At 44.0% G+C, this 12,405-nt stretch overlaps 1 pseudogene; it reads left to right on the top strand.

Moving 5' to 3' along the window:
* Positions 1 to 2,159: 2,159 nt before the first annotated feature.
* LOC115134872 (endosome/lysosome-associated apoptosis and autophagy regulator family member 2-like) lies at positions 2,160 to 11,438 on the top strand (annotated as a pseudogene).
* The last annotated feature ends 967 nt before the right edge of the window (positions 11,439 to 12,405 follow it).

Raw genomic sequence — 12,405 nt, 5'->3', positions numbered from 1 at the left:
ACAGTGTTTTTTTTTGTTTTTTTTGCATGATCTGAGAACAGGGTGACCATCTTTGTTTAAGTTTCCCTCAGCACTCTTGAAAAACCAAAAATATGACCATACTTCAGATTTGGTCCTCTTAGAAGACATTTGAGTTTCTGTCTATAGGAAGGGAGGAGCAGAATGGAGTCGTGATCTGATTTACTGAAGGGAGGGCGGGAGAAGGCCTAGTAGCCATCCCGGAAGGGAGAGTATACATGGCTATGACTATAATCAAAGATAATTCTCTTGGGAGGTAATATGGTCTGCATTTGATTGGTGAACCAAAGGACTTGAGTTTCTGTACGTTTTCCCAATCAGACCGTGATCAGTTAATCATGAAACATACACCTCCGCCTTTCTTCTTCCCGGAGTGTCCTTTATTCCTGTTTGTGCGATGTACTGAGAACCCAGGTGGCTGTATGGGCGTGGACAGTATATACAGAGAGAGCCATGATTATGTGAAACAGTATATGTTACAGTCCCTGTCCCTGATGTCTCTCTGGAAGGAGATTCTCATCCTGAGCTTCTCTACTTTATTGTCCAGGGACTGAAGTTCGTACTAGAATGAATGTTTTGAACACGTTCTTCTTGGCCATGGGCATTCTGCAGTGCCCGGCCAGTTGGAAGCCTCTCGAACAGGGTGTAGAGGGTTCGCCAATGACAGCCAGTGCCTTCCTTTTGGTTGTCTTGTGGAACAGACTGCTCAACTGTGCCTGAGGTCGACCATTTACTTTGCTGGCTGTGTTTACTATCCTGGTTAGTTTGCTTTTGCTCCTCACTCTTTAATCACCATACCAGACTGTCATATTAAATGTGAGGATACTCTCCACCAGACTGCTTTACATCCACATTGACGTGGAGGGCACTTGACCAGCACCATTCTTGAAGGTTGTTGGCCTGTTTAAAATAGCTGTCCCCATCTGACTTAGCATCTTTACATTCTGTACTGTCACCTAATCAAACATTCTATCTCAAATCTAATATGGTGGAGTATAGAGCCAAATAAAAAATAAATAGCTTCACTGTCCAAATATAAGCTCAGCAAAACAATAAATGGCCTCTCACTGTCAACTGCGTTTATTTTCACAAACTTAACATGTGTAAATAAGACTCAACAACTGAGACATAAACTTAACAGGTTCCACAGACATGTGACCAACACATTCATGGAATAATGTGTTCCTGAACAGATGGGGTCAAAATCAAAAGTAACAGTCAGTATCTGGTGTGACCACCAGCTGCATTAAGTACTGCAGTGCATCTCCTCCTCGTGGACTGCATAAGATTTGCTAGTTCTTTCTGTGAGATGTTATCTACTCTTCCACCAAGGCACCTGCAAGTTCCCGGACATTTCTGGGGAGAATGGCCTTAGCCCTGACCCTTCGATTCAACAGGTCCCAGACGTGCTCAATGGGATTGAGATCCGGGCTCTTGGCAGAACATTGACATTCCTGTTTTGCAGGAAATCACACACAGAAAGAGCAGTACGGCTGGTGGCATTGTCATGCTGGAGGGCCATGTCAGGATGAGCCTGCAGGAAGGGAACCACATGAGGGAGGAGGATGTCTTCCCCGTAACGCACAGCGTTGAGATTGCCTGCAATGACAACAAGCTCTGTCCGACGATGCTGTGACACACCGCCCCAGATGATGACGGACCCTCCACCTCCAAATCGATCCCGCTCCAGAGTACAGACGTCGGTGTAACGCTCATTCCTTCGACAATAAACGCAAATCCGACCATCTCCCCTGGTGAGACAAAACCGCGACTCGTCAGTGAAGAGCACTTTTTGCCAGTCCTGTCTGGTCCTGCGACCGTGGGTTTGTGCCCATAGGCAACGTTGTTGCCGGTGATGTCTGGTGAGGACCTGCCTTACAACAGGCCTACAAGCCCTCAGTCCAGCCTCTCTCAGCCTATTGAGGACAGTCTGAGCACTGATGGAGGGATTGTGCGTTCCTGGTGTGACTCGGGCAGTTGTTGTTGCCATTCTGTACCTGTCCTGCAGGTGTGATGTTCGGATGTACCGATCCTGTGCAGGTGTTGTTACACGTGGTCTGCCACTAATGCGGACTAATGAGGACGATCAGCTGTCCATCCTGTCTCCCTGTAATGCTGTCTTAGGCGTCTCACCATGAGACATGCCCCCCTACAACTCCGGTTTCTGTAACAACAACACAGCTACCTGCTCTCCCTGCCCCCATGGGACATTCTCTGATGGGGTCAAAGCTAACAAAATAGCCCTTTCTCCCTTGTCCTTTCTGCTTTCCCAATGGGCGCTGGTTTTTATTTAGGTTTGATTTCCAAAATGTTGATCTCTTTCTCTCCCTCTCCTCTCCCCATTCTCTCTCTCTCTCCCAGTGTGTGAGTCGTGTCTGGCAGGTACTGAGCCTGCTGTAGGTTATCAGTTTAAGTGGTGGAATGTTGTACCAGCAGACATGAAGATGTCCTGCATCAACGTGAGAAGCTCCAAGTGTGACGGTATTAACGGTGGGTTGGTGCAGCTGCACTCGCTGAGGTCTAGAGGGCACTGTTGCTCTTTACTGTTGTTGACATGTTCCTCTTAGGCTATGGGGTAAGAGGAACAACCCTCCTGGAAAGCTGCTGATATGCAGGCTTTTACCGCAGGATAAGAATAAAGAGAGACTATCTCTCCAGATGGAGGGTTGGGTACCCCTGCCTTCAGCTAAATGCATAGGTGGGCCATGAGACACATTTGAGAGTCAGGGAAGACCCTGTTGTGTGTGTGTGTGTGTGTGTATCTGTTCTGATATGTATGTATCTCCCTCAGGTTGGGAGGTAGCGGGGAATCATATCTGCAGTGGCGCACGGGGCTCTGATAATGACTACTTCATCCTCAACCTCCACGTACCTGGCTTCAAGTGCGTCTGTTAACCTCAATCTGTCTGTCACTGTCTCTCGCTCTCTTCCCCTCTCCTTCTTGCTCTCTCTTAATTTGTGTGTGTGTCCATCCTCAGGCCTCAGTAACAAGTGGTGTAGGGACAGAGTTTAGCCATATCATCTTTGAGTTTGACATGGTGTGTTCAGCTGACTGTGAGCTTTATGATGGTGAGAACAGCACAAGATAAAGAAAAACCCACACTCACTGCAAACTACACAGTAGCATATACACAAGTGTGTGGGCATTTCTATACCTTTAATATGACTTTTGTAATTGGCAATTGGAAAATAGTTGGACATGTGTAAACTACTTTTGAATGTGTAAAGGAAATTACATCACTGTGTGTAGGATATAAACAGGAAGAGAACAACGGTGGTGGAGTTGTGGGAGGGCAGTAAGGTCAGACAGTCATACACATACATCGTGACCAAGAACACCTCTGTATCATACACATAGGCTTTCCAGAGGACCAACCAAGCCTCTGACGTCAGTACACAGACACACAATGCAGTAACACACACACACAATGCGGTAACACAGACACCCAATTGTATACTAATAGAGCACTTTCTCTCTTTCTCTCCTCCAAGTGCGTTAGAATGTGAACAGCATGGTGCATATCTACACCATCTCAGTGAGTAACATGGTAGACGGTGTGTCGTCAGAGTGTCAGGCCTGTGCCCTCCTCTCCCAACCCTCCGGCTCGCTGTGTGTCCCCTGCCCTCCAGGACACTACATACACACACACACACCAGCCAGTGCACAGAGTGCCCCCCAACACACACCTCACCTCACACAGAGTCCAGAGGTCTGCAAACCCTGTGGACCATCCAGCAAGAGTAACAAGGTGTGTGTGTATGTGTGTGTGGACGTGTTTAGCTATCCTTGCGGGGACCAGAAGTCCCCACAAGAATAGTAAACAAACAAGAATTTGGGGACACGATGCTATTTCTAGGGGGTTTAGGGTTAAGGTTAGAATTAGTGTTAGGGTTAGAATTACGTTTAGGGTTAGGAGCTAGGGTTAGGGTTAAGGTTAAGTTTTTGGGTTAGGGTTAGGGTAAGGGTAAGAATACGGGTGAGGGAAAATAGGATTTTGAATGGGACTGAATTGTGTCCCCCCACAAGGTTAGCTGTACAAGACTGTGTGTGTGTGTGAAGGTGGGTCGAGCTTGGTGAATAAAAGTGTGTGTCCATTGTTTCTTCCACAAGTTGCATAATAGTGCACAACTGAATGTTTGTGTGTTTTTCCTACTCTGATAACAAAGTTTCTCAGAGTTTTGACTACAATTCTCTCGGCTCTGTTGGAACACTGAGGAACAGACCCAGTTTTACCTCTAAAGGAACTAAGTACTACCACCTCTTCAACATCAGACTCTGTGGAGAGGTACGCAGGCACACGCACACACACATTGATTAACAATATTTTCAACCTACAATTACATTGTGATCCTGAATTGAGCTTCAATTTCTCAGGATAGGAGGGCTGTGTGTACAGATAATGTGACTGACCTATCCAGCGCCGACTCTCAGAAAGAGACAGGGGAATCAGCCAATGTGGTGGAGAGTTTCATCTGTCAATCAACCATCATCCCCTCCAGTGGGCGGGGCTTCCGCACAGCACTATCCTCCCAGTCCACCAGCTCAGCAGACACGTTCTTGGGTGAGTACACACAACCACACACACTTTCCTTGTAACCTGATGCCAATCTTTGGCACTGGTATAGAATAGGTGTTGTTTGATTAATTAATGGACAGGGTTGGTGAGTAATGGATTACATGAAAACTAATCCGCTACGTTACCAGCAAAAATATTGAAATCAGATTACATATACTTTTGAAAAAATGGATTACTTCTTGGATTACTTTTCAATTCAGAAAGGATGTTTGCGAGACATTGTTTGCGGACACCTTTCTGTTTTCTCAATGACATTCTAATCAGCATTGATAAAAAGGGTCGCAAGTTTAAGTAGGTTTTGCCTGAGCGAGTCTGACCACAAGTCAGAGACCACTGATGACACAGCAAATGTGTTTGATGGATCGCGGAAAAAGAGCAGGAATAGGCTTTTGTAGGCTACAGTTCAAGCTATGTCTTCCAATGGTGCGACTGCTCGGCAACCAATAATGGTTGAATTGAAGAAGTTTAAGCTGCCTATCAATCATTATTTTTGCAATCAGCGGAGAGCCGGTGAAAAATGCCCTCTTGCAACAGCTGCATGGTGCGGATCCCAGCCTATGAAATACAAATGTGAGGGAGTTTTTACGTTCTAAACTTCTCCACGGTATTGTGCTCCAAACTGTCAAAAACTAGTTTAATTTAAGAAGACCACGAGTGGGGCTTTTATTGCTCAATCGAATTATTGCTGGAAAAGGCCTAACAGACACATGCTCAAACTCGTGCACTTTTGATAGTCTTAAAAGGGGCAATCTTAATTGATTTATTTTTATAAATAAATGAATGATATACACTACCAGTCAAAAGTTTTAGAACACCTACTCATTCAAGGGTTTTTCTTTATTTGACTATTTTCTACATTGTAGAATAATAATGAAGACATCAAAACTACAAATAACACATATGGAATCATGTAGTAACCAAAACAGTGTTCCACAAATCAAAATATATGTGAGATTCTTCAATTTGCCACCCTTTGCCTTGATGACAGCTTTGGACACTCTTGGCATTCTCTCAACCAGCATCATGAGATAGTCACCTGCATTTTAATTAACAGGTGTGCCTTGTTAAAGTTCATTTGTGGTATTTCTTTCCTTAATGTGTTTGAGCCAATCAGTTGTGTTTTGACAAGGTAGGGATGGTATACAGAAGATAGCCCTGTTTGGTAAAAGACCAATACCATATTATGGCAAGAAAAGCTCAAATAATTAAAGAGAAACAACAGTCCATCATTACTTTAAGACATGAAGGTCAGTCAACTTCGGAAAAGTGCAGTCGCATATCCATCGTGCGCTATGATGAAACTGGCTCTAATGAGGACCACCACAGGAAAGGAAGACCCAGAGTTACCTCTGCTGCAGAGGATAAGTTCATTAGAGTTACCAGCCACAGAATTTGCAGCCCAAATAAATGCTTCAGAGTTCAAGTAACAGACACATCTTAACATCAACTGTTCAGAGGAGACTGTGTGAATCAGGCCTTCGTGGTTGAATTGCTGCAAAGAAACCACTACTAAAGGACACCAATAATAAGAAGAGACAAGCTTGGGATAAGAAACACGAGCAATGGACATTAGACCGGTGGAAATCTGTCCTTTGGTCTAGAGTCCAAATTGTAGAATTTTGGTTCCAACCGCCATGTCTTTGTGAGACGCCGTGTGGGTGAACAGATGATCTCTGCATGTGTATTTCCCACCGTAAAGCATGAAGGAGGAGGTGTGATGGTGTGGGGGTGCTTTGCTGGTGACACTGTCTGTGATTTTATTTAGAATTCAAGGCACACTAAATCTGCATGGCTACCACAGCATTCTGCAGCGATATGCCATCCCATCTGGTTTGCGCTTAGTGGGATTATCATTTGTTTTTCAACAGGACAATGACCCAACACACCCCCAGGCTGTATAAGGGCTATTTTACCAAGAAGGAGAGTGATGGAGTGCTGCATCAGATGACCTGGCCTCCACAATCCCCCAACCTCAACCAAATTGAGACTGTTTGGGATGAGTTGGACCGCCAAGTGAAGGAAAAGCAGCCAACAAGTATTCAGCATATGTGGGAACTCCTTCAAGACTGTTGGAAAAGCAATCCAGATTAAGCTGGTTGAGAGAATGCCAAGCATGTGCAAAGCTGTCATTAAGGTAAAGGGTGGCTATTTGAAGAATCTCAAATATAAAAAATATTTAGATTCTTCATGGTTACTACATGATTCCTCATGTGTTATTTCATAGTTTTGATATCTTCACTATTACTCTACAATATAGTACAAATAAAGAAAAACCCTTGGATGAGTAGTTTGTTCAACTGTCACACTCCATGAGAACCCAACATATAAAGTTGTTTTTCTCCAATGTTTGCAAACATTGTAAATGTACACAAACACTGTGTGGCCTAAAAATACGGTTAAAACAATACTTTTTATTTAATGGATGGTCAGTCCTTGCATCCATTACTCTGTCTATTAAGCTGAGAGTAATCAGCTTTTTGCCAAAACAGAGGCAGGCTGAGGCTTTGTTATTGTTTCAAATGTAGATTCACCCTTTAAACGGCTGCAAATGATTGAGATATCAAAGTGTCACCAACAAAAACGTAAACAATAGGCCTATACAGTGGGGCAAAAAGTATTTAGTCAGCCACCAATTGTGCAAGTTCTCCCACTTAAAAAGATGAGAGAGGCCTGTAATTTTCATCATAGGTACACTTCAACTATGACAGACAAAATGAGGGGAGGCTTGCAACCCGAAGAATACCATCCTAACCGTGAAGCACAGGGGGTGGCAGCATCATGTTGTGGGGGTGCTTTGCTGCAGTAGGGACTGGTGCACTTCACAAAATAGATGGCATCATGAGGCTGGAAAATTATGTGGATAAATTGAAGCAGCATCTCAAGACATCAGTCAGGAAGTTAAAGCTTGGTTGCAAATGGGTCTTCTAAATGGAAAATGACCCCAAGCATACTTCCAAAGTTGTGGCAAAATGGCTTAAGGACAACAAAGTCAAGGTATTGGTGTGGCCATCACAAAGCTCTGACCTCAATCCTATAGAAAATTTGTAGGCAGAACGGAAAAATGCGTGTGGAGCAAGGAGGCCTAAAAACCCGATTCAGTTACCAGCTCTGTCAGGAGGAATGTGCCAAACCCAACCTATTGTGGAAAGCTTGTAGAAGGCTATCCGAAACGTTTGACCCAAGTTAAACAATTTAAAGGCAATGCTACCAAATACTAATTGAGTGTATGCAAACTTCTAACCCACTAGGAATGTGATGAATGAAAAAAAGCTGAAATATATCATTCTCTCTACTATTATTCTGACATTTCACATTCTTAAAATAAAGTGATCCTAATTTACCTAAGACGGGGCATCTTTACTAGCATTAAATGTCAGTAATTGTGAAAAACTGAGTTTAAATGTATTTGGCTAAGGTGTATGTAAACTTCTGACTTCAATTGTATATAATATTAAATTCAACTTTATCATGTGTGTTCCTGCTCCCTCCCAGAGAACAAGACCTGTCTGTGTAATAGCATGGACTTCTTGGTACAGGTGGGGGCGGCGATAGGAGCATTCATTAGAAAGGTAGCTAGTACCTGTAATGGATTACATTTAGAAAGTAACCTTCCCAACCCTGTTGATGGCTGAATGTATGTAGGAGAACCAGTGGCCTCTGGATGGAGTGAAGGCAAGACCAGACTTGTTCCATAAGACCACAAACAAAGTCCTAAATGCAAACTTCTACCGGTAGGTTTATGTTCTCTACATCTTAAAACACATTCTAAAACAACGTCTTCTGTGGATACTGTTATTGGGGCCCAGCTAGTAGTTTTTAGTAGCTCTTACACAGTAGTACCCTGCTGTTTTTTCACCATATGTTGTGTTTCTATTGATTAGTTCTCTGGGGCAACCTCGGCATGTGAAGCAGGTCGTAATGTGGTGGTGACACTTCGCTGTAACTCGGATAGGAGCTCACAAGGAGAACTCACAGTACCCAGGTACTTACTGTCTGTCTGGCTCCTTACCGCTCCTCTTCCCCCTCTCTCTTTCTCTCTTTTCCTCTTTCTGTCTTTCTCAGAAACTGCCTGCCTCAATGGAGTTTTCTACTAAAAGGAGCGACTTGAAAGAAGTCCAAGCTCGAAATGAACTGCAAACTGAATTCACAGAAAATCTGAATCCTCTTGTGACTGTCAAATTAGTATGGAGTAGTTTGTTTTTACTCCCAGGCAGCTAGTTATCTAACTCTGTGTGATGGGGCTGCAGGCTGGGGGAATGAAGGAAGCTGAAGACAAACATGGATTTAGCATTCAGATTTGATTAGATTAAATCTCATTGAGACTGTCCTTATAAAGTAATGGTTACATACATAACAGTTACGGTATATTTCTCTGTTGTAGTCAGTGTCTGGCTGGGAGAGGTGACGGCTGTACCTCGAGGGCGTGTCCTCAGTGTACCGCACACGGACTACCACCAGATAGAGACAGCCTGCAAGGGAGGTGTGTGCGTGTGTTATACTTACCATTCTCTATGTTCAGTTATAAACCGGGTGGTTCGAGCCATGAATGCTGATTGGCTGAAAGCCGTGGTATATCAGACCATATACCACGCGTATGACCAAAACATTATTATTACTGTTCTAATTATGTTGGAAACCAGTTTATAATATCAATAAGGCACCTCAGGGGTTTGTGGTATATGGCCAATATACCACGGCTAATGGCTGTATCCAGGCACTCCACATTGCGTTGTGTGTAAGAACAACCCTTAGACGTGGTATATTGGCCATATACCACATCCCCCCAGGCCTTATTGCTTAATTATATAATATTACATTTAACTTGATCATTTGTGTGTTCCTGCTCTCTCCTCAGAACATGCTGTATGTGTGGAATGAACCAAAACTGTGTAGAGCAGGGGTGTCCCTCCCGGAGAACAAGACCTGGCCGTGTAATAGCATGGACTTCTTGGTAAAGATGGGGGCGGCGATAGGAGTATTCACCGCCGCACTGCTCTTCATCACCTGCACTTCTGGAAGAAGAACAAGAGGTAGGAACTGATTCAGTCCTTCACCCCATTAATTAATTCATACTTCTGGAAGAACAAGTACTCTAGGTTGACTTTTCTAAGTCTCCCCCTGTCTCTGATAGGCTGGAGTATAAATTCTCTAAGCTGGTGATGTCGTCCAATAAGGTGTTAACTGCCGGTGGTTGGACAGCTGTGATGGAGGGAGGGATGGGTGGAGGACGAGGTAGTCTACTCCAAAATAAACATCACTGTTACGCAAACTCAAAGCCATCACATCTAGGGTAAAAACTACACAGAAATCAAACTACATTACCTACGTGTGTGCATTAATTTGCAAGTGCAGAATCTGTTTCTCTCTTGGTAATGCTAGATCACGGACTAATGTGTGTATCTGTCTATTTCATCCACAGGGAAACGGAGAAAGTTATGAAACTGAACAGTTGAACTACTCACAGTCAAACGGATTGGTGTTGGGGGTGAAGAAAGAGGAAAGAGAACAGGGAGAGAGACCAACCCCTCAGAGACTTTTTCAACAGATCACCCCTGTTGAGTGTTTGAAACTTTAGCACATACATACAGGAGGTTGGTGGCACCTTAATGGAGGAGGAGGGGTTCGTGGTAAAGGTTGGAGTGGAATAGCATGAAATACATCAAACATGGTTTCCATGTGTTTGATGTCAGTCCATTCGCTCCGTTCCGGCCATTACTATGAGCTGTCCTCCCATCAGCAGCCTCCTGTGATACATACACACATGCAGAGTACACAGACCCCCTGAAAGAACACACACCCATAATGCACGCGCACTGACACAAACACATGTGAAAGGACATTACACCCTTCTTTCATTATCTCTGGATTGTTGGTATATGGCTGGCATGATTTAAGAGGGTGTGTATGTGGTATATGGCTGGCATGATTTAAGAGGGTGTGTATGGTGTGGTATATGGGTGATGTAATTTAAGAGGGTGTGTATGGTGTGGTATATGGGTGATGTAATTTAAGACGGTGTATATGGTGTGGTATATGGGTGATGTGATTTAAGACGATGTGTATGGTGTGGTATATGGGTGGTGTAATTTAAGAGGGTGTGTATGGTGTGGTATATGGGTGATGTAATTTAATACGGTGTGTATGGTGTGGTATATGGGTGGTGTAATTTAAGAGGGTGTGTATGGTGTGGTATATGGGTGATGTAATTTAAGAGGGTGTGTATGGTGTGGTATATGGGTGGTGTAATTTAAGAGGGTGTGTATGGTGTGGTATATGGGTGATGTAATTTAAGAGGGTGTGTATGGTGTGGTATATGGGTCGTGTAGAGTCTAAATGTGGGATGTTTTTGTGTTATTTTCCGTCACTCTGTTATCAGGTTGCTTTGGTGGCCATGTTGTTTTTATTCAGGTGTTTTGCCATCTGAGACCAACTTCACACCAACCCTTAAACTCTTTCTTAATAATCTGGATATGAGGAAAGAAAGTGTTCCACGTGCCCTCTGAAAGGCTTGGTGGGATGTTCTTTCTGTCCAATCCTTTGAGATAGAAGAGCACACATAGCCCTAGATACCCGGCCGACTTACACACACACACACACCCTTGTACAGTCTCATCTCAGTCTGACCAGCACCGTCCGTGAGCAGTGACACATTTGATCTGTCTGGTTTGTTTTAGGGGGGGCTGTGTAGGCTTTGGGTTACCATGGTGATGTTGAAGAGGGAGTGTCCCTCACCCTCTCCTAGTTCAGTCAGGCGTGGCGATGTTACATTATGCATACGATGATATGATTCTGACCTTCTTTCTGTTATTTCAAGTTAAATAAATTGTTTGTGTACACTTTGAATCTGTCCCTTCACTTCTAATGAAGGTCCTGCACGCACAAGAAACAGCAAACAACACAGGCATATCATTTGTTATGGTTTATTATGATGTCATCATGTCTTCATTATTGCACGCATCATGAGCTCTATTGCTTTGTGATTGGGCAGTCCAAAGAGGTCAGGGTTCACCTTGACTCCAGATTGTGGAGTAGGGTGAAATTGTCCCTAACCACTGATCTAGGGTCAGATACATTGTCATCCTCTAATGGTTAGAATTGAGGATCTGATCCTAGATCTGTGCTTATAGGAGCAACTTCTACCTCGACTCTGGAATGTTCTGGCCTGTTCCTTTAACATCTGGGGAACACCGGTTAATTCCAGTTTAGAATACGCTGTGAAAGCGAACACATTTGTTAACATTATTAAAGACCCCTTTGGACACACTTGGTACCATTAAAATTGACACTGATAATGGTAAAACACTGACTTAACATCACTGTTCTGTTGTACTGATCTACATTGCTAGTGAATGACCAGTCACTTTCATAGCCTATTATCATATGTACACATTACAATGCCTGTCATCTGTTGGTCAAGCTAAGTAGTAGTCTTTCAAAGGGAGTAGTTATATGCCTCATATCTCTCCCTCTCCATCTCTTCCATCTCCTCAAGGCTCCAGTTGTGACAGCCCCATGTCCTTGGCTTGTATATGAGTCCGGCTCTGTTTCCGTGTGCTTGGCCTGTTGGAGTGGGCTCATAGAACCCTTCTTGGCATGATGTGTTGCAGTGGGCTCAGGATCTGTACAGAGCCTGTCTTAAGCTATCTTGGCTCAGACAAGTGCACCAGCAAAGTTTCACAAGATGAGAGAAGGGAGACTGGCGTGGGTGACAGAGAAAGATGGGGAGGCAAAGGCTGGGAGTGAGATGGAGAGGTGGAATGTGGAGAGAAGGGTTGGCTGAGAGAGGGCGTTTTCCACCAAGTCCCGTCAT

The sequence above is a fragment of the Oncorhynchus nerka genome, linkage group LG9a (assembly GCF_034236695.1).
Source record: "Oncorhynchus nerka isolate Pitt River linkage group LG9a, Oner_Uvic_2.0, whole genome shotgun sequence".
Taxonomy (NCBI): Eukaryota; Metazoa; Chordata; class Actinopteri; order Salmoniformes; family Salmonidae; genus Oncorhynchus; species Oncorhynchus nerka.
The sequence above is the reverse complement of the archived record's forward strand: the minus strand, read 5'-3'. Positions and strand labels throughout refer to the sequence as shown.